Raw genomic sequence first — 22416 nt, forward strand, 5'->3', positions numbered from 1 at the left:
GATTAATGCTGAAGGAGGGTGGGGTGGGAGCGCTGCGGACTTCTGATTGGGAACGGTCTGTTTCAGGGCCCTCACATCAGAAGTGGGGCTCTGGTCCCAAATGGATGGACTCTGCCACTTGAATTACACTTGGTCTGCCCTGGAAGGTCAATAACAACATCTAAATATCGTCCAGGCTAAGGGCGAGGCCTGGAGGAGCTCCCCTCAGGAAGGCTGACAGCATCACGGTCCCAGGCTATGTGGCTGAATCACCAGCCTCCCTCCACCCCCTGTCCCGGCCAGGACAGCTCCTGGCGAGAGGTGCCCACTTCCCGCATAACACACTGACTATGGTTATTCTTTAGAGGGAGAGGAATGGAGCACAGAGGCCATAGAGGCAGCTGTACTTTGCAGCGATTAGGCTACTCTGGGGGCACACCAGGAACTCGGGAAGACTTCCTGCCACCCTGGGTGTTTTTGAAACAGGGGGGAAGGGGGCAGGGCACAACCTTTAAAAGAATGACATAGCCATAGGACACGGTATAAACTGGTTCGAACCAACTAGGTCCAAGACGGTGGACGAGTCCACTTCCACTAGACCTTGAGCCTCATCGTACACTTGCTGTAACACATCAGCACGCTAAGTGACACACCCACAGACGCCATGACAGTTCCAGGCCCGACCATAAAGGTCAAACAGTGGGCGGTGGCCCAACTGCTGGAAATCCCCACCCCTTCCCCCCAATAGCTGGAATACTCCCCCCACTCATTAGCCTATGAAATTACCCACCCCTATAAAAACCGACAACCCCATACCCTGGGGCGGCTCTCGCCTTCTGAGGGACCCACACTCTGTCTGTGGAGTGTGTTTCTCTCTAAATAAATCCACTTCTTAGCTATCACTTTGGCTCTCACTGAATTCTTTCTGTGATGAGACATGAAGAACCTGAGCTTCATTAAGTCCTGAGACCAGGTGTGTGATCTCAGTTAAAAGACCGTGGGTTCAATCCCAATCTGATTTACAAGGTTTCATCTTCATGGTTCTCCCAAGTCCCATTTCATCTTGGGATAACTAACAGTTCTCAAATTGCAAGCGGTTAAAGGGAGTCCGGTGCTCTTTTTAAATGCAAAGCACCCCTGGGGTGCTGGCAGTGGCTCCCTGCCTGCCAGGCCTAGGTTCAACATACTAGACAACTGTGACCCAGCGTGTTAACCGAGGCCAGAACACAGGCCCGCCCTGCCCGTGACTGCTCCTTGAGCCGCAGTATTTTTTAAATTCAAAATAAAACAAAACTGACTTTCAGCACCAGTGAGGTGAGCAGACAGCTAAGTCCGGGATGTCACAGAGTCCAGCCGGGCCCCAAGCTCTGCTACAGCAGGGCCTTTCACCAGTTACTGCTGCCGACGCCCTAAGCTCAGCCTCTGTGCACCGGTGCCGAACTGAATCTCCGAGACAGAGTTTTGGGTGAAGTAGAAAAGAATAGCTTTATTGCTTTGCCAGGCAGAGGGGGACACAGCAGGCTCCTGCCCTCGAAAAATATGTGTCCCGACCCGGGAGGATCTGGTGAGGAGTTTTATAGCAACAGTTCAAAGGGGGAGGTTGCTGATAAGATTAGGGTGTGTGCAGGACCTGCACTCCTTTAATCTGGTCTCAGGTCATCTTTTATTTATTTATTTTTAAATTTTTTGGCCACACCGCAAGGCACGTGGGATCTCAGTTTCCTGACCAGGGATCGAATCCACACCCCCTGCAGTGGCAGAGCGAGTTAACCACTGGACCGCCAGGGAAGCCCCTCAGGTAAGCTTCTTGATGAGCTTTTCTGGTTCCTTTAGTCTGGCCTCAGGTGGTCTTCTCTGGTATGAGAATGCTGACATCTTCCATTTGTTGGGTTTTAATTCCATAAAAAGAGTTTAAAGATATTATTGTGTGTGTCCCTTGGGACCCTGCCCCAAGGCTGTACGACTATTTCTTGGGTGTTCCTCCCTTGACTCTGCATGCCTTCTCTTCCCGGATTGGCAACTGTTCAAATCTGCCCTTTGGAACTCAGAGAAGGTCATGAAGGCTGCACAGAAAGGCTCCCTACGCCCAGGAGCCCCTACAGGGTCCTGCTCGGTTTCACTGCTTCATCTTTGCAATCGGTATAACAGTCCCGCCCTCATAGTTACGGTAGAGATGAAATAACTGTGGAGCCACGTTCTTCCCAACAGCTTCTCCAACAATGTTAATTCTCCATTCCCTTCCAGGGACACTACACACAACGAGGGGTGGAGGAATGTAAAGAGATTTTGGTCTTTGAAACCTTCTTTCCTTACAATCTTCCCAGTTCTAGGGTGCAACTGCCTGCTCTGTTGAGGGCAGGGGAGGAATTTCTTTGGTGACCTAGAGAAGTCTTGGCGGGGTTGGGGGTGGTGGGTACCTACCAGGCATTCTCTCCTTCCTTCCTTCATTCATTCAACAAACACTCAGGCGAAGCCGCCTGCTGTATGCCCAGAGCCATCAAGGAGCTGGGGATGCCGAGGTGCCGAGCCCCCAGGTTCTGGGAGTCCCAAGACCGCGGTCCTTGTGGGCACCGAGACGGAAATGCATCCCGGGGTTCCGGCAGGGCGGCGAGTCCCTGGGTTATCTGCCGGCCCAGGAACTCCTCTCCCGTGCCCTAGAATTACGGAACTTTAAGCTGCTGGGAATTTGAAATGAGGCAAGCAAGGCCTTGCTCCCGAGGTTATTGAAACAACACTGATCCTCCCAAGAGATTACAAAAATTATTATTAGTAAGCCCCCCGCCCCCACTCCGGGCCCAGCGCCGCCGCGGCCCTCCGGGTGTTGCAACTCCGGCCTCTTGCCCAGCGGAGGCTGCCCGGCGTTTCCCAAAGACGCCTCCGGAGGGACCACAGCTTCGGCGCCGCCCCTCGCGGCAGCTCGGCCGCAGCCCCTCGCGCCCCGATGGCCTCCGGGTGGGGCGGCAGCTGGGGCGGCCGAGCGAGCGCCGGGCACGTGACGCACCGCCCGCCCCGCGACCCCGCAGCCGCCGCCCCCGCTGCAGCGCTCAGCGCCCAGCGCGCCGCAGCCCGAGCCGGAGCCGGAGTCGGAGCCAGAGCCCGAGCCCGAGCCCGAGCCGGAGCCGGAGCCGGAGCCGGGGGGCGGGGCGGGGCGGGCCGGGGGCGGGCCGGCCCCGCCCCCCTGCGCTTTCCTTTTTTCACTTTAAAGCCTACGGGTGCTTTTCCTTCTTCGCACAGAAGTCGCGCTCGGCAGCCCGCGCGCCCGGCAGCCCGCGCGCTCGCAGGAACCAGGCTCCAGGCGCTGGCGCCGGGGCCGCGGGGAGGAGGCGGCTTCTCTCCCGGCGGCAGGAGCCTCCTCGGCCCCGGAGAGCTGGCGGCGGCGGTGTCCTCCCCGGAACGGTAGGCAGGGCCAGGCACGGGGACTGGGTGGGTGGATAGGGGACCGGGCCGGGTGCGCTCGGGGATCGCACTCGGGGACCGAGTGGACACCCGGGCGCGGGGCCGGGCAGTGGGGACCGGGTGGGGTCCCGGCTGGGGACCCGGTAGGGTTGCGCGGGGAGCCCTTCTCTCGCCGCGGGTCCCAGTAGGGGTGCGCGGGGAGCCCTTCTCTCGCCGCGGGTCCCAGGAGAGGGGGCCGGGGCGCCGCCCAGCGCCGCTGCCGCCGCAGGCGCGGGCAGGTCGCGCGGCCACGGGTCCCACCTGGGGTGACGAGACGGGGCGGGAGTCCCGGCGGCCCCGGCGACCGTCGCACCCGGGATTGAGCCTCGGCAGCTGCAGGCCCAGGAAGGGGCTCGGGACGCGCAGCGGCCCCCGCCGACTTGTAGGTGCCGGCACTCCCGGGGGCCTCCGTTCCCGGGACCATCCCTGAGGCCGAGGCGGGGAGCAGCGCGACCCCGCTCCGCGAAGTTACTTTCGCTTTTCCCGCCATCCGGTGTCGCAGCGCAGCCCGACTAGACCCCTCGGGGCTCCCCAGCTCTGCCCGCAGCGCCTACCCCGGGGAGCCCACCGGGCAACAACCCGGGCGGTGCCGCCTTCACCGCCGCCCCGGAGCCACCGCGGCTTCTCCCGGCCACCAAGGGAGAGCCGAAGAGTTCTGTCAGGAAATCGATTAAAACGGAAAAACCGGAGCAGCCTGGGGCCGTCGGCGGTAATTGTCCTGTTCAAGTTCAAGGCAAAGGCTCCTCGGAATGCTCACGGCCCTAGCGGCGCCGTGGCTTGGTCTGTGGGGAGAGACTGCGAGTTATGTGTGTGTGAGTGTATGGTGTGTGCTGAGGGTACGTCTGTGTGTGGGAGGGCTGTGTGAAAGTGTGTCTGTGTGAGCCCGTCTCTGTGTGTGTGTGTGCGTGAATAAGTGTATGAATGTATATGTGCTAGGGTGTGTCTCTGAGTGCATGTGTGAGTGTGTCCTTGTGTGAGTTGGTGTGCACCTCTGAGTGCCACTGTGTGTGTGTCTGTGTGTGGTGAGTGTGTCACTGTGAGTGTGTGTGCGTGTGCCGTCCATGGTAATCTGGCAGTGGGACCTGCTGGCTCCTGAGATCTGCTTACCTCGACTTTCCCCGCTTGGTTCTCAAAAGAGCGCTGCGCTGGACCCGGGAGCAGGGGAACAGGGGACTCGGGCAGTTCTGCTGGTACCAACTGAGGAGGGCTCAGGCTCCTCCCTCCCTCTCTTTTTCTCTGAAAATGAACTGTACGGTTTGGAGGTGAGTTGGCAGGGCTGCTTCCTGAGTGAGTAATATTTAATTAAATGCTCCAGCCGGTAGCATCAGAAACTGGTCATGAGTTGAGTTTTGACAGGTGTTGATGGTAAAAATGCCATCTCTGCTGACTAAAGGTGAGTATCCTTGGAAGAATTCTCTCCTGGGCAGAACATTCTGGGGGGAGGCAGACCTGTCACCTTGGTCTGGGTGTGTGGACAGCAAGCAAGGAAGGGGGCGGGGCTGCCCCACCTTCTCTGCTGCGCCCCTTCCTGGCACCTCCCCGACTCCCACCGCGGGAAGCGTGCTAGGTTAAGTGTTAGGGGTATAGGCAGACGTCTCCCCCACTGAGGAGTCATGGGGCCAGGGAAGCCCTATGTTACTTATAGGGCATCTGTCTGGGCCAACGCTTCCTTTCCCTGCAGAGGCCCAGAGAGGGTGGCGGGCTTACCCGTACCGTACAGCCAGGGGCTGCGGACCAAGTCCCCAGAGCCCTAAGCTGTTGCCTTTGGTTACTGTCAGCAGTGCTGAGGTCATGTGCCAGGCACTTGTGTCTCCCCAGCTGTAAAGTGATGGGCTGGATTAGATCATTTAAACACTTCTCTCGTTCCCTTACTGCTTTGTTTTCTGCAGGGAGGGCTTTACCCAGTAGATGGAGAGAGAGAGAAAGCAAGAGACAGAGATGGGGAGGCGTGGAGTGGCCTAATGCAATAACATTACAAACTTCCTTTTCTTTCCCGGTCTGGCTACCACCAGGGAAGCAGAGAGAGTAAAAGCAGGGGCACGTTGACCACAGTGGCTCTGACAGTCAAGAGCGGGGGCAGGCCTGGCTTCAGGGAGGTCGGGGCTCTAGGAAGAATCAGTGGGTTCTGTGGGTTCCAGGCCTCTTAGGGAGAAGTGGTCCAGCCCGGGGTCCCGGGTGATGTCACTTTGGAGCTGGGCGAGGCTGCGTTCCTTGGGCTGCTCCAGTAAGGCTGAAACCCTTCAGTGGGCTCCCTTGGGTTGCCCGGTAAAACTCTGACATCCCCTGGGGAATCATCTTCCTATGGGTCGGGGGAGCGTGGTGGGTGTCCAGCTGGTGGAGGCCCGCACTGCCCACTGCTCGCTGAGGATGAAGGATGCTGTGCTCCCCCGTGCTGTGCCGTCCTTTCTCGCACCTTCCTCCTCCTCCTGGGTGAGCAGAGACTTGCCTGCTCGTGCGTTTTCACACTTAGCAAAGCCTGTGATTCTTACGGTGTTCGAGAGCTTAGTCTGGGAATTTTGCAACAGTTCTTCCCAAGAACTAGGTGGTGGCTGTCTTTCATGACTGATTTATCTTTTAGTTCCTGAAAAGTTTGAGAATGAGCATCTTTATCAGACAGAAGCACAGAGCAGGTGTAGGTGCGCCTCGGTCCGCCTAGAGTGGACCTCATCCTTCCCCCACGAGCCTGACCGATGAAATCCAGGCTTTAAAGGACCTTTATTCTGGACTTTCAGCCGAGTGCTCTCCCATCTCCCTGTTATCTGCTAGCATCCCTCCCAATCTAAGAGTGAAAATTCTGCTTTAGTAAGTGCCACGTGCTGTGGTGTAAGTGCTTTGTGGGTACGACCTTGTTTGGTGGTGATGATGATGATACCAGTAATAATAATGACAGAGGGAAACAGTGTTATAGCCCTGCACTATCTGAGTCCTTAACCCTTGTCCTCTTCCTAGGAACCCAGGGCAGTGAGTGGGTTTTCCCGTCGTCCACCTTCTATTAGGCTGGAACAGCCACGTGACTTGGCTAAGGTTAGAGTTTTGCTACTGTTTGGTGGAGGAAAACCCTAAACGTGATTTTGGCACCCGGACCCTTAACCAGTAGTCTCCCACCTCCATCACCTTAGCCTTTTCTTCAGGAAGCATTGGTTAATTATTTTTTTTAGTTTTTATTTTTTTTGCGGGACGCGGGCCTCTCACTGTTGTGGCCTCTCCCGTTGCGGAGCACAGGCTCCGGACGCGCAGGCCCAGCGGCCATGGCTCACGGCCCAGCCGCTCCGCGGCATGCGGGATCTTCCCGAACCAGAGCACGAACCCGCGTCCTCTGCATCGGCAGGCGGACTCCCAACCACTGCGCCACCAGGGAAGCCCCATTTGTTAATTTTTTAATGAAAAATTGTTATTACTATGGAAAATTTCAAACATATACCAAAGTTGTGAGAAATATAAGGTTCCCTCACCAGCTTCACGTGTCAGCACACATACACACATACGTATGTGCACGCACACGTGCCCATGCCCACACGTACACACACATGCACACACTCATCCTGGGTTATTTGGAAGCAGATCTCAGACGTGATGTCAGTCACCTGTAAGTACTTTCTAGAAAGCGTTTAGGGGAAGCATTACGTCTCCAAGAGGTAGACTTTGGAGGGCAAGTCGGGGTGAGTGTACTCTTCCGGACTTGGAGCTGAGGGTCCTTCCTGGCGGTGCCGAGGGGAGGGTGGCTCACGGCAGGGGATCTGTCTTGTTGCCACCAAAGCTCCCACCCCCCCACCCAAAGCCTTTGGAAAGCTTCCTGCTGTTTTGTGTTTTAAAAATTCTCTTTGTTGCCCAACATAACAAATAAATGAGTCCGCTGGTCAGAAGACAGAGCACGCGAGCTCCCTGGGCCTCCCTCGGAGAAGCCACCAAGGCTGTGTGTCGTCCGTGTCCCCCCCACTGAGGCTGGGCCCTTGCAAGGCAGGCATGGGCTTCAAGGCAGGGCTGGGCGTCAGGGACGCGGAAGTGGTCCGTCCACAAGCGCTGCCCCCACCGTAAACCCAAGCTGAACCGTCCTGAACTCCCCCTGCGGATGATGGTGGGTGGGGGGCGTGTGGGAGCAGTGGCTGCCCTTGGGGTGCCTCTGGGGAAATGAAAGAGGCGGTGGGCGATATGTGCCCAAGGCTGAGGGCGTAGCGCCACGCTGAGTAGGAATCTAGGGTCAACCTAGTGACATGGTCTCAACAGCTGCTCCAGCTGTGAACAGCCCTCGCCAGACAGGCTGCTTGTGGCCACACACAGCTGCCGGCTCTGCTCTCGGGGCCTCTGACTGTTAAAAAGGTTTCCTTGGGTTACGTTGCGTCTGTTTTCCTGCCGGGCAGGGTGGAGGTGGCGTCTTCAGGGTGGGGTTGGCAGGTTTGGTAACTAGTTGGACGTGGGATGTTAAAGAAGGGGGAAGAATTGTGGCTGTCTATTGGGGGGTCAGAGTGGACGGTGACCCTATAGCGAGGGCTGCGGGCTAAGGACACAGACGTGCCTTGAACCTGTCCCAGGTGGAAATGGTCTATGCCGACGTGTCCAGATGGCAGCTAGGCCTGGGGCTCGAGAGAGAGGCCTGGGCTGGAGATAGAAACTTTGGAACCTTCTTTTAAAGGGGGTTAATGCCATCAGCAAGAGAGCATTTGGCATGAGATGAAGCCTGCAGAGGGCATGGAGCCCTCATTCCTGGCATTTCCACCTAGGACCAGGGAAGAGACCTTGGCGCTAGAGCCCTCGGCCTAACGCTCCTGTCTGGGCCTGCCATGTTCTGGGAGAGTGCACCTGTGACAAGGAGGGTGTGCGCTGGGGTCCCCACAGTGGGCGTCAGGGTGCCCGAAGGCCCTCTGGGGAGCTCTCTCTTGGTTTAGGGGTTTGCTTCTCTCCCTCTTTTCTTAATCACGGTAAATACACACGACATCAAAAGTACATCTTAACCGTTTTTAAGTGTGTCATTCAGCGGATGAAGTACATTCAGTTTATTCTGCAGCGATCATCACCTCCGCCTCCGGAGCTCTTTTCATCTCGCAAAACGAAAACTCTGTCCCCATTAAACCCTAACTCCCCATCTCCCCGTCTCTCTCCAGCCCCTGGCAATCACCCTTCCACCTTCTGTCTCTGTGAACTTGACCACTTGAGGTCCGTCATATAACTGGGATCATACAGGATTGCCCTTCTGTGACTGGCTCATTTCACTCAGCATGATGTCTTCAAGGTTCGTCTGTGCTGTAGCCCGTGTCAGAGTCTCCTGCTCTTTTAAGGCTGAATAACATTCCACTGTATGGATGGACCGCATCTTGCTTATCCACTCATCTGCAGTGGACGCTTGGTCTCTGGTTTTTCATTGCCCTCCCTGAGAGTTACAGGCTCCAGGGAGGGGCCTCATTTCGGACCTTTGGGGTCCCTGTGGGGATGAGGAACGAGGGGCTCTGATGGTGGGCTTGGGGGCTCTTGAGCCGCCACGATGTGACTGGCCCAGCCTCACAGCCTGCTGCCCCCTCCAGCTGGTCAGAGGTAAAGTGAGGCCCCTTGTGGGGACTTGCAGGGACCGGGGAGCCAGGGTTGCAGCAGAGAGGGGCCCCAGGGCTCAGGCTTCACTTGGCCGCGAGTCCCCAGAGGTGCTCTCAGGGTGGGAGAAGCGGCCTCTGCAGCAGCCATGCAGCCTCTCGTTCCCAGGGCAGCACACACCTGGCTTCCACTTCCTCACTTCCCTGGTACTTCTAGGTCTTCCCAGCAGCCCCTGGAGGTCACCAACCTAACTGCCCTCGCTCGCGAGGACCTTTCAGTTCACGTCCACTCGCCATCCCTGCTGCTTTGGTGCCGTTGCCCCTCTTTCCTGCATAGAGAGAGCTCTTCCCACCCCCCCCACCGCCCCGGCCCCTGCTGCGCCCCTCCTGGCCCTTCCTGCCATGCCTCCCTCACAGAGCCCTCCCACCCGCATGCACGGCCCCTCCTCACATCTCTCTCAGGCAGCCCACCATCTCACTCAGGTCCCGCTCGCCCCTCCCAGCTTCAGTCACCTGCATCTGTATCCTGTTGACCCCTCCTGGATTCTCGTCATGGGGCCTGACTGCCAAGTTTTCAATTCACAGACCAGAACTTCCCCCACGGCTCTGTGGAAGGTCAGGAACTCCAAAACAGGTCTCTTCTCGTGAGCTGTTATTGGACCGCTGGTGTTCATTCTTTCATTCAGACATCTTCTGAGCACCTACAGTATGCAGCCAGTCTGCTGGGGCTGAGGATACAAAGGATGGAGGCGGGGGAATCTCACTTTCAGAGACCTGTCTGTCTAGTGGGAGATGTAGGCCTGTCTCCCGTGATGACCTGACGCCAGGACGTAGGGAGATACTGACAGGGAGAAGGTGGCTGGGAGGCAGGTGGGTATTTCAGGTGGAAGGATGGCAGGTGTGGAAGGTGAGCATGGACCAGTGTGTGGCTGGAGTGGGGCTGAATGCAGGCAGAGAGGCTGGAGAACACCAGGAGATGGGCCTTGGGGAGAGGGGCCAGCACATTGGGGGTTGCTCCCATGGGGAGGGTGAGGACATGGGGGCTGTTCCCATGGGGAGGGGGAGGACATGGGGCTGCTCCCATGGGGAGGAGGAGGACATGGGGGATGCTCCCATGGGGAGGGGGAGGACATGGGGATGCTCCCATGGGGAGGGGGGGACATGGGAGATGCTTATGGGGAGGGGGAGGACATGGGGGATGCTTGTGGGGAGGGGGAGGACATGAGGGATGCTCCCATGGGGAGGGGGAGGACATGGGGGATGCTTGTGGGGAGGGGGAGGACATGGGGGATGCTCCCATGGGGAGGGGGAGGACATGGGGGATGCTCCCATGGGGAGGGGGAGGACATGGGGGATGCTGTTATAGGGAGGGGGAGGACATGGGGGATGCTTGTGGGGAGGGGGAGGACATGGGGATGCTCTTATGGGGAGGGGGAGGACATGGGGGATGCTCCCATGGGGAGGGGGAGGACATGGGGGATGCTGTTATAGGGAGGGGGAGGACATGGGGGATGCTTGTGGGGAGGGGGAGGACATGGGGATGCTCTTATGGGGAGGGGGAGGACATGGGGGATGCTCCCATGGGGGGGAGGACATGGGGGCTGCTTGTGGGGAGGGGGAGGACATGGGGATGCTCCCATGGGGAGGGGGGGGACATGGGGGATGCTCCCATGGGGAGGGGGAGGACATGGGGGCTGTTCCCATGGGGAGGGGGAGGACATGGGGGATGCTTGTGGGGAGAGGGAGGACATGGGGGATGCTCCCATGGGGAGGGAAGGACATGGGGGATGCTTGTGGGGAGGGGGAGGACATGGGGGCTGCTCCTATGGGGAGGGGGAGGACATGGGAATGCTCCCATGGGGAGGGGGGGGACATGGGGGATGCTCCTGTCCAGGGGCTGGAACCCAGGGGAGGCACCTGGAGGGTGTGCTCTGACTTGAAGTCCTCAGGGCAATGCCTGGTTCCTGTTGGCTGTCTTCACCTTCTTGACCTTGGGTCCCTGCAGCGGGATGGCTGACTCTCATGGCAGATGCTGCCTCCTGCTGCAGTTTGTTCACTAGGTCCTCGCTATAAATAGGCAAACTTTGACCGTGGAGAGGACTCTGGGCACAGTAGAACTGGTGTGTGTGTCGGAGGAGAACCCATTTTCCTGCAGGATGCCTCCTACCCTGTAGCCCAGATGCGGGAGGTGGAGGTGGAGGTGGGAGGGAGTGTGGGAGATGTGGGGGCAGGTGGATGGGCAGGATGGGCTTAGGGGCACTTGAGCACCAAGCTGGACACTTTGGACGGGATGGAGTCACCAGTGTAGGAAGAAGAGCCACACACAAGAGATCAGGTAGAGAAGGGCAGCATAAGTGCAGGCATAGGCTGGGCTCAGAGCACGGTCACAACAGCCACCTAACGGAGGCTGGCTTGTGTGGGTGCACTCCCAGGGGCTGTGTGTGCGTGAAGTCACCCAGTCTTCATAATGTCAGCGAGGCCTGTAGGGCAGGTAGGTGCTGCCCCATTTTACAGATGAGGAAACTGAGAGGAGTTCAGGGCTGCCCAGGAGCTGGGAGCTGAACCCTGCAGCTTGGCTCTCCCGGGTCTGCGCCCTTCATCGTCAAGCTCTGCCACAAAGAAGGAAAGCAGCAGAAACGAGTGCCTGAGAGACAGGCCAGAGGGTCACATGTCTCCTGTGGCCTGATACATAGCGTGTAGGGAGCTGATGAGAGTCAGAATTGGCTCCAGGTTGATGGGGAAATGGTGACTCCCCCCCAACAGAAATGGGATTGGTGGCTGCAGACTCCAAGAGGTCTCCATGTGCTGATGTGCTCTGTGATAATGGCTGACTGTGGGGGGTTTTTGTTTTGTTTTTTAAATTTATTTATTTATTTCTGGCTGCGTTGGGTCTTCGTTGCTGTGTGTGGGCTTTAGTTGTGGCGAGCGGGGGCTACTCTTCATTGCGGTGGGAAGGCTTCTCACTGCGGTGGCTTCTCTTGTTGCGGAGCACGGGCTCTAGGCATGTGGGCTTCTGTAGTTGTGGCTCGCGGGCTCAGTAGTTGTGGCACGTGGGCTCAGTAGTTGTGGCTCGCGGGCTCTAGAGCGCAGGCTCAGCAGTTGTGGTGCACCGGCTTAGTTGCTCCACGGCATGTGGGATCTTCCCGGACCCATGTCCCCTGCATTGGCAGGCAGATTCTTAACCACTGCACCCACAGAGAAGCCCCTATGGGTTTTTTTTTTTAATTGAGGTGAAGTCCACATAACATAAAATTAACCATTTTAAAGCGAGCAATTCAGTGGCATTTAGTACATTCACCATGCTGTGCACCCACCTCCATCTAGTTCTAGAACGTTTTTCTCACTCCAAACAGAAACCTTGTACCCATTAAGGAGTCACTTCCCGTGCCCCTCCCCCAGTCCCTGGCAAGCGCGTTCTGTCTCTATGGATTTGCCGGTTCCGTACATTTCCTATGAATGGAATCATCCACTCGGGGACCTTTTGTGTCTGGCTTCTGGCTAATTATGTTGGGCGCAGCACATTGAAGTGTTCCCTAGAAGGAAGCTGGATTTCCCCTCCTGGCTCACTTGGGGGCTACTCGAAGGTGGAAATAAGAGCTTGTCTTAAAACATTTGCCTGGACGAAGCAGGAAACTGCAGATACCTGCCTTTCCCCCCGTATCCATAGCCACCAAAGACCCAGCCACTGCCCTCTTGCACCAGTGAACTTTTTCATTGTTCCTCATTTTTTCCATTTTTTTTAAAACCAGGTCTTTATTTATTTATTTATTTTAATTAATTTATTTGGCTGCATTGGGTCTTCGTTGCTGCGTACGGGCTTTCTGTAGTTGTGGCGAGCAGGGGCTACTCTTTGTTGTGGCGTGCGGGCTTCTCATTGTGGTGGCTTCTCTTGTTGCGGGGCACGGGCTCTAGGCATGTGGGCTTCAGTAGTTGCGGCACGCGGGCTCAGTAGTTGCGGCGCACAGGCTCAGTAGTTGCGGCGCACGGGCTTAGTTGCTCTGCGGCACGTGGGATCTTCCTGGACCAGGGATCGAATCCGTGTCCCCTTCATTGGCAGGTGGATTCTTAACCACTGCACCACCAGGGAAGTCCCTCCAGTGAACTTTTAAAAGTGAGCACCTGACAACATCAACTTCCTTCTTAAAGCCCACCAACAGCATCCGTTGCTCTTGGGGTGAATTCCCAAACCCGTGACGTGGCCTTCAGGGAGTGACCTGGTCTCAGGCTCACTTTGGGCACCTCCCCCTCCCCACCCCCGCCCCATCTCAGGCAGCGAGGCCACACGTGTCTTTGTGGACCAGCTCAGAGGCTGGGGGTCGGGGCGCTCCTTCTCCCCCCGCCGCCCCTGGCTGGAAGCTGTTTCCAGGATTGGTCTCTGACAGCGTTGCAACTCGGTGCCACTTTCCAATCCTATTGGCCCGTCTGGGGGCAGAGCTCCGGCTTTAGCCAGGCCCTTTCTCTCCCCTTTCCTCCCAGTTTCCTGAGACCTGACTGTCTCTGTCTCATCTGCGGTGTGACCGAGAGCTTCCTGCCCTGCCTTGGGGCAGTGATGCCCTGCCCAGTGTCCGTGAACAGTGGGGCCATTTGCTCTACGTCCACCCTTGACTAGGTCCTCGGCCTTGGTGCCATGACCGTGGGTGAGGAGACACTTTGCAGACAGGCACAGAGGCCGGGCGGGGGCGGGGGGAGGGAAACTTGCGCCGTCACTGCCCGAGAGCACACCGGCCCTGTAGTTGTAGGAGCCGTCTGACAACATTTTCCCGCCTTTTCCTCCCATTCTTGGGCCAACACCTAGTTGAGGGTATCTTGACTCCCGTTTGCTCTGTGTATGACTCTACCAGAAATGGTCTTAGTTTTTATCGAATGTCTCCCATGTGCCTGGCACTGTGCTTTCTGCCATAGACGGATTTCTCGTCCTTCAAACGACCTGTGAGCAGGTATGACCTCCCCATTGACAGATGAGAAAAGTGAGCGTCAGAGACATTTTCTGTGCCGCCGGAGGTGACACAGCTCCGTGGATGCTAGGAGGTTGGCCTGATCCACAGCTGTGTTCTTCCTACCGTGACAGCTGAACACACCACGTCATCTATTGGGCCCTTAATCTTTGCCAGACATCACGCTGGAGGTGTGGGATGCAGCCCCGGGCTCTCAAGAGGCTGAGGTCGAGCAGGTAGAGATGACAGGTGTGTGCAGGAAACACTAGCTTGTTGCCAGGTGTGCTGAGTGGGCGCAGGGGGCCTCCTGTGGCTGTCCAGAAGGGTTTGCTCTAGGCTGGGGGTTTACACAGAGTGACCCCGAGGAGGACGGACTGGCTGTCACGAGGAGGATCACGGGAAGGCTGCTGTGTGGGAGGGAGCCCCGAATGCCGGGTCCAGGGGTTGGTTATCAGTGGGTACGGGGTGACCTTGCATCCCCGCCCCCATTTGCCCCAAACGTTGCTCCTGTGAAGCGCACATAAACAAGACACTTTGTCTCCCTTTGCTGTGGGGTCAGCGCTCTGACCGGTGCCTCTTAGGAGCCTCAGGTCAGTGCCCTGGTCCTTTTGCCTGGATGCACTGGGCGCCCGCTGGGCCGATCGTCAACCGTCTGCTTGGCGCTTTGGCTGCAGGTCTGACTGAGGTTGGGGTTTCTGGCTGGGGTGGTGCTGTGCCTCTGTGGCCCTGCACCTTCCCTCGGGAATGGGGTCTGATGGGGAGACCCTGTGAGCTCCCACACCCATGGTGGGAAGGCCGCACGGGAAATGGGCCTCGATGGGTTGATGCCAGGGAGCCTCCTGCAGCCCCGAGATGAAGCCGAGAGTTCAGAGGAAGGCGGGTTTTCAGAGGGGAGGGGGCGCCTCTGTGGATTTCTGGAGGGGGGAGGGGTTTTGCTTGTCTGAGTGTCTCCGTTTGGAGCTTTTAAGAAGCTCTAATGAGACCGGTTGCCCTGCCTTTGGGAAGCTTGGCAGGATCATCCTTAGGGGCAACACCAATGTGAAATCTGTTCTAATTACGTATAAATTATATAGAAATGTCAGGGTTCCTTTAAAAAATCTTCCTCATCTTTGGAGAAGTGTGAGGTTCAAAAGATAGGGCTTTCCCCCATCCTGCCCATTCCTTGCGGTTGGGCCAATTTTGAGCCGTTTTGTATATTTTATATCTTTGTCTCTTTGCCCCGCACCCCCTGCCTTGTGCCCTCCAAGGCCCCAGAAAGCCCATCTTCCTCACCATTATGTCACTCTCAGGGGTGTCTAGACAGCTTGGGATAAAGGGTTTTTAAATTCCTTCCTCATTTACCAGTCTTCCCTGAATGCCCCCTCTGTCTCGGCTGCCACAGTGCCCGCACTGGAAGGTGTCCAGACAGCGCCGACCCAGAAACAGTGTCTGAGCCGAGTCCCGAGCCATGACTGGGGTGTCTCCCCCGTCTGCACCCCCAGGGTGTCTCACTCTGCTAAGGTTTTGCTTTGCAGTCAGTGTTTACATGTATTTTTTAATGGAAAAAATTTTTTTAAATAAATTTATTTATTTATTCAATTTTGGTTGCGTTGGGTCTTCGTTGCTGCACGCGGGCTTTCTCTAGTTGCGACGCGCGAGGGCTACTCTTAGTTGCGGTGCGCGGGCTTCTCATTGCGGTGGCTTCTCTTGCTGCGGAGCACAGGCTCTAGGCGTGCGGGCTTCAGTAGTTGCAGCACATGGGCTCAGTAGTTGTGGCACATGGACTCAGTAGTTGTGGCTCACGGGCTCTAGAGCGCAGGTTCAGTAGTGTGGCGCATGGGCTTAGTTGCTTTGCGGCATGTGGGATCTTCCCGGACCAGGGCTTGAACCCACGTCCCCTGCATTGGCAGGTGGATTCTCAACCACTGCGCCACCAGGGCAGTCCTAATGGAAAAATTTGAACACAGGTAAGAGCAGAGGCCAGTGTCTGGAGCCCCCCTTCTGCATCACACTGGCAGCGGGCACCACCCAATCATTCGGCTCAGCTGCGCGCAGGAGACATCCGCCTTTCTGGACAGATTGGGCTGAGGGATGACAACGAAGCCCCGGGAGGGTCAGATGGGGCTCTCGTGCTTTGGGGGTTAAAACTGTGCTCTTGTTTCCTCGGCGGCTCTGACAAGGGGCACTGGGCGTCCCGGGACCCCATGCTCGGAAGGCTGTGCAGGGCTCTGTCCCATGCCTGTGTGGACGCCACCTCCCCAGCCCCCGATTTCCCACAGAGCCTCAGGGATGCCACACAGAGCAGGGAGACAGGCCATTTGAACAGAGCACTTCAACTTGTTTCTTTTCTTTTTTCTTGAGCGGGGTGGAGTTTTGTACAAGGCTTAATTTGGGGGGAAAATCACGGAGCTGCTAAAAATAATTTTGGGGGCCACTCTCCCAGAGGCAGATTAGGGGTGGTCTTCTCCCACCCACTCCTGCCTCTGCCCTCCCCGCAACATGCGTCAGTAAACCTGTAGGAACAGATAAAGGTCGGGACCAGGGTGAACTGCAGCGCCCAAGATGGTTCTGCCCGAGTTACCACGTGTTGGGCACAAGATGTGGTTTTATCCACCATGTTATGGGTTTGAGGATGGGATCTCTGTTTTCTTCCCAGCAAGGTGGGTTTGGAGCCTCTATGGGGACTTTTCTCCTTGGATTGAACCACACTTCCATCCTAGCCAGATAAAATAGCTGTGTTCAGACAAAGTAGAAAAGTGGGGCTGGCTTTCCCTTCTTCAGTCACGGGGAGCCTCTTGAGGACCAAATGTTGTGTTGGTGTAAGTGCTTCTCCTGAATTTTTTATAAGACAAAGCAGGTAGTACCCAACCTTTCTGGAAATTGTAGCAGTGGGAGGCTGTCTCTTCGAGGCTCAGAGTGTAAACCGTAGGAGCTAATGCAGGATTCATTTCTCTGCAGGTGGGAACCGAGGTAGGGGGATTGCAGTTTTCCTGAGTCCGTAAATGCTGGTAGCGATGTAGGCAGGTACGATCATGGAGGTTTCTTGGGCAAGCAGCTCATGAGCTGAGTTTTGCGGACTGGACGACCTCACGTCTTGTCATCTCACGGAAGCAGTGCGGTTTTGGAAAGAACCTATTGAAAGCTGCTCATGTGGAGTTTGGGGCTGTGTGGAGGATACCAAGGTGAGGTGACCAGGGACAGTGAGTGCCAGTTGCTCAAACCGGGCTCAAGGCTGTGCGTATCCCCAGCAGACGTGCGCACATGGGCCACCCTTTCCTCCTGTGTTTAGACCAGTTTGCTTAATGTTTACTGAGCATCTGCTATGTTCCAGGCATCGTTCTCGGCACTTTCCGTGCATTAACTTACACTGTTCCCAAGAACCCCGTTGAGTGGGGGGTTATTCTGCCCATTTTACAGATGGGAAAACTGAAGCACACAAAAAACATCAAATCATTTGCCTGGGATCACACAGAGCCAAGGAGTCGAGCTGGACGCAGACCCAGTCTGTGCTCTGCTCTGAATCACTGCCCCACATGGCCTCAGGGCGTGGGGAGGCTCACGATCTGGCGGGGATGGGGAGTGGGTCAGGAGGCAGCAGTCACTGGGAGACCGCACAGTGGCAGTTCTGCGATACGGGTGTGCCTGGGGTGCTCCGGGGGGATGGTGGGGGAGAAACCTTTCTGGAGGAGAGAAGCCTTAGCCAAGCAAAGGAAAGGGCCCATGAAGGGTGCCCCAGGTGGAGGGGGCACGAGAGTCAAGACAAGGAGGGGAGAACGGGTTCACGTGATGCTGCAGTGCGGGGTCGAGGCAGGTCCAGCCTCGCCCTGCTGTGTCGCCATGGCCGGCCCTTTGCAGTGGAGGCTGAATTTGCCAAGTGTCATTGGTGAGGCAGGGAAACGGGAGATCCTGAGTCTTGACTTCTCCCTTCAGGAGGGACCCAGACAACTTGAAAAAATCCTCAAACGTCCACTAGACAGTTTCAGTGTCTCTGCTGAGCTGTGAGTAGGCTCAGCCGTGTCTGCTGAATCCTCTCTCTCCTGCCCCCTTAAATAAACGAAATAGCCCCCCAGCTCGGAAAGCTGGGGGCTCCCCGTCCTGGGAGCAGCTGTCCCGGAACCCTCCTAAAGGGTCCTTGTCAGCGTCTTGACCCACTGCCCACCTTCTGCACACCCAGAGGGGCGAGATCCGAAGAGTTAGCCCTCTTTGGCTTCAGAAGCCAAAGGAGAGGGAGGGAAGTTCGGGCGGTGAAGGACAGAACCCTGGACACACGCTTCTGCTCTTTTTCTAGTAAATCCCGTAAAGAATTTCAGCAGACTACTGCCCCCTTGCTGGGTTTCCCCTGGCCACAGTGGGGCATAAGTCTTCTTACATTGTCATGTTTTTCTCTGAGAAAAAACCAGCCTTAAGCATCAGACTTTAATTACTTTCCCAAGGGACACTTCCTGTAGATATTTCCAGTGACAAGGGGCTGAGGTTGTGCTCCTAAATAAAATTAGGGTTTTAAACTGGGTCACAAACTCAGCTGGCCCCAGGGACCAGGAAAGAGGTGCAAATGAAGCAGCCAGTGGAAGGCTATAGGGCGGAATGAGGACTGTGGCAAAAAGCATGCGTGTGTCCCGTAGAAGCGGGGGCCTCTCCTACCCAGAGATGTGGAGTCCGGGGCACTCTAGCGTCCACTTCTTTCTCCCCTAAGAGAAGCCAGGCATCCAGATTTTTTTTTTTTTTAAGTAGGCAAATAACTTAAATAACTTAGTGGGTTTTTTTGTTTGTTTGTTCTTAAAGAAACAACACAGAATAGAATGTTTGTGCCCTTTCTGTACAGATGAGGGGGCAGGGCCAAGGCACCCAGTGGAGTCACACAGCTTGGGGCTTGTTTATTTACTTAGTTTTGGCTGCGTTGGGTCTTCGTTGCTGAGCACGGGCTTTCTCTAGTTGCAGCGAGCGGGGGCTATTCTTGGTTGCTGTGCGCGGGCTTCTCATTGCAGTGGCTTCTCTTGCTGCAGAGCACAGGCTCTAAGCACACGGGCTTCAGTAGTTGCAGCACGTGGGCTCAGGAGTTGTGGCTTGTGGGCTCTCGAGTGCAGGCTCAGTAGTTGTGGCACACGGGCTTAGTTGCTCCGTGGCATGTGGGATCTTCCCGGACCAGGACTTGAACCTGTGTCCCCTGCATTGGCAGGCGGGTTCTTAACCACTGCGCCACCAGGGGAGTCCCCAACTTGGGGCTTAGGGCTCTGGGACTAGACCTGTACCTGCTGGCACCTGACCTGTCCCAGTTCCCACTGGGCTGTACCACAGGCTGGGTAAAGCAGCAGGGCTGGGAACCAGCTCAGCAACTTCCACTGCACCGAGAGGGACAGAGCTCCACGGGACAGACCCTAATACAGTCACATCGGTGCCCTCCTTAGCTCCCCAACGAAAGGCACCTTCTCAAGAGTCAGCGTTTATGGCTGCCTCTCTAGCGCCAGGCACAAAGAACTTCCCCTAGATTGTCTCTGGTGATCTGACAATGCACCTGGCACGTTCTGTAATCCTCATTTTACAGATGAGGAAACTGAGACCCGGCGGTTCAACTCACTGGAGGGGGTGGGATTTGGAAGTGAGCCTGACCCTGAGCCCGGGCTTATCACCATTGCCCGTGTACAGTAGTGAGAAGTGCATTTCACCCTCCACCCGGTGCCAGTGGACGCACCCTCGAAAGGCGAGGCATTCTCATGCTGACCCACCCCCGGGGCATCACCTGGACTTTGGAGAACCTGGCATGGAGATCAATGCTGCCCTGCTTCCCTGTTCCTTCTGGACAGGAACCTGGAGAGCATAGGCAGTTCCACCCACAGAGGGACGGCTCCTCTGCTCACAAGGTTGCTGACTAATTCTCTTTGCAAACGGTTCAGTTTCACATGCTTGAGTTTCCAGTAACTACGTGGGTGGATTTGTTTCATTTAAGGGGAAAACAAAACAAAACAAAACATGGAGGGGGTTTTCTTTCCCAAGAAGAGGACTCGCCAGTTACGGGTTTACTGCGTGTGGCTCCGGGCATCCCGGTGCCGATCCGCGGCCAGCGGGGCCTCTTGCCAGGCGGGCTCTGAGGTGGAAATCGCTTAGTCATTTACCAGTGGGGACCAGGTGCGGGAGGTCAGGGAGGTGCAGCGGCCACCGGGTCCTGCAGCCTCTTCCCCGTTCAGCCCCGTCCCGCAGGGTCGGGGAGGGGCACCTGGGGAAGGTGCCAGGTGAGACAGCCGTCCTCGCCTGCCCTGCGGCTGGCTGCATCTCCCAAGGGACTGGGCCTGGGAAAGAGACACTGCCCAGATGGCCAGGCCACCTGCTTCAGGTGAGTTGGAGATGGTGGTGTGCCCAGTCACAGTAGATTCTTCTGGGGAAGGGTTGAGAGGCAGCCCCCAGGGGCAAGGGGTGTGTGTGTGTGTGTGTGTGTGTGTGTGTGTGTGTGTGTGTGTGTGTCTGCCCACACAGGCTCCACCGTGTAATGTCTGCATGCCAGTTTGGCGTGGCCACTGGCCAAGCAGAGCAGACTTGCATTGAGGTTGGGTCCTGGGGCTCCTGCCATGCCAAATGGTGAGGGGGCATGGGCTGTGGCAAAGGGGCTGATCAATGGAGGGGGCGTCCAGGGCCTCAGAGAAGTCGCTGTTTCCCAGCAGGTCTGGGAGCGTTGGGGGATCTCAGAGCCCACACGTGTCCCTGTGCCTCAGAGCACAAACGCAGGCGCTCTGCTGGCTGGTGTCTCTGGCCCACGGTTTCTTCTCTGGAGGATGCCGCCCCAGAAGCTGCATCTAGTCTGGATGCAGGGGCTGGAGCAGTTATGAACCTGGCTTCGGAGTCAGATAGAGGTGGCCAGAGTCCTGCTGTGGTACTTCCTGCCTCTCTGACCTGGGCCTCAGTTTCCCGTCTGTGAAAGGGGGGTGTCAGAGGACACCATGGCTGGAATGGGTTGACATGGGTGAACTGCCAGGTGCTGTCCTTTCTATAACTGGGCTCCAAGGCCTGAGGTGGGGTGGGGCCTTACCACCCATGGGCTTTCCTGCTCCGAGGAGGGAACATGCCTTGGAATTTACAACCCTTAATCCTGGCCTTTGAGAGCTTGCTCCGTGTGCTTTCTGGAAGGGAAAAAGGGCAAATATACTGATAACTGTCAAACAATATCATGTTAGGCATCGGGTAATAAAGGCAATGAGAGGTGAGTGGAGTTCTGGAGGATTTTGATGAGGTCAGAAGGCGAATCCAGGAAGACTCCCTGGAGGAGGTGACACTGAAGCTGGCCCTTCAGATGTGTAAGAACTAGAGAGAGAAAAGGAAGGGACGAAGGGAAGTGATCTTTCACTGGTGGCAGGGGATGTGCATATGCTTAGGAGCTTAGATGGTCCCCAGTGTGCAGTAAGCGCTTAATAAATACCATCATCAAAATCAACAGGACTCCAGGGTTTTCACTTTAGGTGTCTGGTATTTTGTGTCTGGTATTAGGTGTCTGGTATTTCGGTTTAGGTGTTTTTATAGATGTGGGAACTGAGGCTCAAAGAAGCTGAGTAATTTGTCCAGGATCCAGGGTGGAAGACAGAATACAAACTCATTGCCTTCGCAAGTCAAGAGGTGAAGGGGTGAAGCGTGTGTGTGCGCGCGTGCACGTGCGCAGGTGCGGGGTAGAGATTTTCAGGCCGCCGTGTGGGAAAAGGCGGTTTAGAAGCCGCGCGTAGCTGACTTCCTGTGGCGAAAGGGGACTGATGTGTTTTGAGCCCTTGCAGATCCGCGGGCTTCTCGGGTGGATGCTTTTTATTCTCCATTGACCTTCCGGCCTCTGTCCGTATGCCGGGCTCCGTCCTGCCATGGTCGCACAGACAGGAAGCGGGGACACAGGCGAAGGCCTGAGGGGAGTCCCAACTGTTGTTGGGTTTTTGCGCCCAGGCTCTTCTGGGACTTCCCGGTGCCCCGGGCCTGTCCTGGAGTGTCCGGGGTGGGTGGGAGGGTCTGACCAAGTGTCCCCCGGGAGCCAGCGGGGAGCCAGGGGATGCTGTGGAAGGTCGCACCCCTGACAACCAGGTGGGGACCACAGGAAGCCTCTGCTCTCCCTCTTCCTTTCCGGGAAGATGCGTGTGTATGTGTGTGTATATGTTGGGCGGGGGGGGAACCGGCACTTCCTGTGGCCTGGTGAGGGCGGAGCCCGGGGATCTGGGTTGATGCGGTGAGGGGTGAAGATGGACGTGGGAACCCAGAGGCCCTTGAGGCCCCCGGTCCTTGGCCAGGGGGCGGCCGTGCGTGCCTCCCCGAGTCTGGCCCCGCTGGGTCTGCGCTGCCCATGCAGTCCATTCCCTGTGGCCCCTGCCTCCTTGTGCTCCCTCCCCAGCTGTGTAGGCCCTGCCTGAGGCAGCGCGTCTCCAGGCAGCGGTGGGACAGGAGGTAGGACACGAGGCCCTCCGGCCGTGTTCCTGTTTGCCCGCAAGGCCACCTCTACTGTCCGGCTTCCAGCAGCCGGGGAAGACCATGAGTTTTGATTCTGGCTTTCGTCCTGGAGAGGTGACTCAGCCTCCTTGAGCCTCAGTTTACACGTGTGTAAGAATGGGCGT

At 56.9% G+C, this 22416-nt stretch overlaps 1 protein-coding gene across 1 annotated transcript in view; it reads left to right on the forward strand.

Annotated features, from left to right (window-relative positions):
* The first annotated feature begins 3239 nt into the window (after positions 1–3239).
* The window catches only part of SPSB1 (splA/ryanodine receptor domain and SOCS box containing 1), a 68977-nt gene continuing 49800 nt past the window's right edge, over positions 3240–22416 (forward strand). Inside the window, exon 1 of the mRNA XM_060013670.1 lies at positions 3240–3375. The gene's annotated coding sequence lies outside the window, so the exon portion shown is untranslated. The remainder of the gene's footprint in view (positions 3376–22416) is intronic.

The sequence above is a fragment of the Delphinus delphis genome, chromosome 1, assembly GCF_949987515.2.
Source record: "Delphinus delphis chromosome 1, mDelDel1.2, whole genome shotgun sequence".
Taxonomy (NCBI): domain Eukaryota; kingdom Metazoa; phylum Chordata; class Mammalia; order Artiodactyla; family Delphinidae; genus Delphinus; species Delphinus delphis.